Source organism: Lactuca serriola, chromosome 8 (genome assembly GCF_051521515.1).
Source record: "Lactuca serriola cultivar US96UC23 chromosome 8, Lser_US96UC23_V15, whole genome shotgun sequence".
In the NCBI taxonomy this organism is placed as follows: domain Eukaryota; kingdom Viridiplantae; phylum Streptophyta; class Magnoliopsida; order Asterales; family Asteraceae; genus Lactuca; species Lactuca serriola.
This window is the reverse complement of record NC_136415.1, coordinates 111,083,151-111,086,743: the sequence shown is the minus strand read 5'-3', so window position 1 is coordinate 111,086,743 and position 3,593 is coordinate 111,083,151. Positions and strand designations below refer to the sequence as shown.

The following is a 3,593-nucleotide window of genomic DNA, read 5'->3' as shown; positions in this document are numbered from 1 at the left end:
TGGTACAACTTCATTTCTACGTGTTTGTTTTACAAATTTGATTTTTTTTAATTAGTTTTACATGTTTTTTCCAACATCGTTTTTTTCCAACGTCATTTTTTTTACAAAATTGTTATTTTGTGTCATTTTTTTACAAAATTGTTATTTTGTGTAAAACCAAATTTGTAAAAAGAAGTTTTTTTATTGTAAATACACAAAGTTCTTACAAAAAGAATTGTGTGCATGTGTTTTACAACATTAACATGTTTTTAAGAGAAAATTTTAAAATAATGTCAAAAAAAAGTTGTAGAAACGAACTTTTAATGTAGTTAAAAAGATGTATGGTCAATTTACCTCCACACACGACGAGAAACTGCAATATGTTTTTACACACATTGAGGTCTATATCTCCAGAATGCCTCCGTAGTTATTGTCACAATAATCAACATAATAGTGTAAATCATTAAATGTTAATAATTTTTTTACAAGAAACTATATTGAATGAAAACAGAAGGATGTACTGATCATTTCGAAACCATAAACAATCAAAAAACTATGGCTATACCTTTGAATAGAAACATCGCTGGCCTTTTACAAGATCTTTGCATGATTTAGTAACATCTGTTAATAGATCAGTGGGCTAATTAGCATGTCATAAACCTCATTCTAGCATTTGCATTGTCTTTTACAAATGGCTGGTTTTAGTATGTTCTTCTCCCTTTGTTCCCGATCAAATTAAACAGCAAATTTACAAATAAAATAGTCATTAGTACTAATCTTAAGTTCAGCGATATCAAATACACCAATGATGAAAATTGATGTTATATTCAACTCTTCATGAATAATTGACATCAACAAAATTAAAATTATTATCAAAATCATTAGTATTCCATAAAGAGTGAAAGAGAACATTTCAAAGAATCCGGTTCAAAAATAGAGAAAGGGATATCGTTCTTCATGTTCAGGCTAGATCGAATCTCAGATATTTCGATTTATATCCTCTTCTTTACCTTATCTAAAACAAATTATCTTACACTTAAGCAAACATTATTTTAGGCATTTTATTGAACACCTGGGATACTTGTCTTGTAATCTGCCAAATATAACAAATCCAAGATTATTAAATCCAAAAATGACTAAAAAGGCATAAATAAATCCATAGACTCACCACTTACAGTTTACACCTCATCTCAATTTCTCTTGGCCTAATCTCGTCCTATATTTCCTGGTCTTATTGGGTGCTTTCTAGTACCGATATCGCCATATATGTTTTGGTTGAAAAAACGAAATGAGAAATTCAAGAAAAAGAAGAAGAGTTGGATCAGATTCAAGATCAAAATCTTATTAATCAAAATATACAGTCTTTACAGTTTTGGTTTTGTTAAAATGTTCTAGTAATGATACATCTTGAAATATACAAAACAAAAAAGAATAGTAAGTCCAGAGTTTCACCTTCTTATTTGAAGGATCCCAAATATGAACAAAGATAACTTGCTTTTTCTACTCCTCTATCACGACATAAAAATGATGTATTTTCCTCAATCTTCAATACCTTTAACACTCACATATCTCCTTACAAATAATACCCAAACATAAGCAAGATGGTTAAATCCAAGCACAAAACCAAATAGATCATACGGTTCTTATGAAAAATCGAAACCAAAATCTTGTTCTTATCAAAAATCCAAACCAAATAATATAGAGATTATGAAGAAATTCGAGAAAATGGAAAAACTTTACCTTTTTAGAAAAAGAAACGTAGGCTGAGCATGGGTTTGAAGTTGTTAACCGCGGTGAAGCAACATATGAAAACATGCAAAAACTAGATGAAAGAGGGTAGAGGTGAGAGTGGTACTTTAGGTAGCGTTTTACCAGGAGATTGGAGATGTATACACCAACGAGATCTCGACCTACACCTTCTGATAGCAAAAAAAATCTTTTTAGCTCTCTATGGCGGTTGAATACCACTGTGATTCATCCTCTACTTCTTATTCTCATCAACATACGTCGTATATATGGATAGTAAATTATGGGAACAACGAATATGGATTGAGAAAATGGGTAGGTCAAAAAAGAAGGAAAAGACCAAGCCGAAGGGAAAGAAAAAGGGATCGATTAGTGACCAAATTGAAAATCGCTATCGTTAAACCATAGTAGCATCAGAAGCCCTAGCTTTCAAAAGAGAGATTGTGAACATCGATAACATACAAAACAAAATAAAATCAGAAAAAATGAAAATATAAGCATACCTCCCCCGTGTTCCTTTCTTCCTTTCGAAACCTTGCTCTACAAAAATCATTTGTCATTTCAAGTGGGCGGTTATATATATATATATATATATATATATATATATATATATATATATATATATATATATATATATATATATATATATACGGGAAACATCAAATAGAAAATGCATAAACCTAGAAAAATCAATTAAAATACATAGAAAAAAATCCTTTGAGATATTTTTTTTTACTTTACAAACCTAAAAATTGTAGCTTTTTACACTAATTCGCTGAAAAAAATTATTAATTTTTTTTTTCAGCGATTTTGAATAAAAGTTTCAATTTTTAGGTTTGTAAAGTCATAAAAAAGATTAGATATCTCAAAGTATTTTTTATATATTTCTAGGGTTTTTAGGTTTATTTTAGGTTTATGTATTTTCTATTGATGTTGTTTCCCTCTCTCTCTCTCTCTCTCTCTATATATATATATATATATATATATATATATATATATGTATGTATGTATGTATATTTGCAATACAACACCTTTGACTAAGGAGGGTTTTCCACATTTTCCATGATATGGGAGCTAGCATTTCCAACCTATCTCCATGCTATGTACGACTCTAGGAAAATTCTCTAATTGGCGATTTTTTCCCTTTGTTATCTTACGTTGCCCTTCACCAGAAAAAACTTCAATCACAAGCCTCCTTCTTCCTGCTCTGGCTTCATCTTTTTGTTGCTTTCTTCCTGTTCAACATAACATGAACTGTAGATCACAACTGATACAGTTACAGGTATTCAACATTCTGCTTTTTCTTCATATTTAGGTGACCTCATCAGTTTTTGAGCTGTTGTTTGGCTTGCATTAGATATATTGTTCAACTTGTAAAACTCAATCGAACTCATCTTGATCGTATATAGTGTGAGGTAATCAACTATGTCCACATGTGTGTTCATTAAAAGAGGTGACACTATTGGTGACCTCTATCCTATAGTCTCTTCTTCTGCTCCCTTATTGTCTGCCACTAGTTGCGTTGCGTTTACCTTACCAAGTTGGCATCAACGTCTTAGACATCCTGACACTTTTGTTTTGCAATTTTTACATTCCTCTAAACTTATTTCTAATGCTACTAATAAACTTCTCACCCGTTGTGCTTGTTATCTCGTGAAGCACGGTCGTTTATTATTTTATGCTTCTCAAACTAGAAATTCTTGCATGTTTGAATTGGTCCATTCTAAATTATGGACATCCCATGTAACTAGTATAAGTTCTTTAAGATATTATGTTCTATTCTTGGATGATTTCATACATTTTTTAGAGGTCTTTCCTTTTTGCTCTAAATCTGATGTGTTTGTTATCTTCTCCAACTTTCATACTTA

General features: G+C 30.7%; 1 long non-coding RNA gene across 2 annotated transcripts; it reads right to left on the bottom strand.

The window, feature by feature from the left end:
- Positions 1-272: 272 nt before the first annotated feature.
- Positions 273-2,275, bottom strand: LOC145069028 (uncharacterized). Of its 2 annotated transcripts, none has more exons than XR_013689234.1 (3): positions 1,720-2,258; positions 1,155-1,548; positions 273-1,072 (listed from the first exon to the last, which is right to left on the bottom strand). It is a non-coding gene; the product is annotated as an uncharacterized LOC145069028 (long non-coding RNA). The 2 variants fall into 2 exon arrangements; XR_013689233.1 differs by having other exon boundaries at positions 297-1,072; positions 1,155-2,147; positions 2,229-2,275.
- Between the last annotated feature and the right edge of the window lie 1,318 nt (positions 2,276-3,593).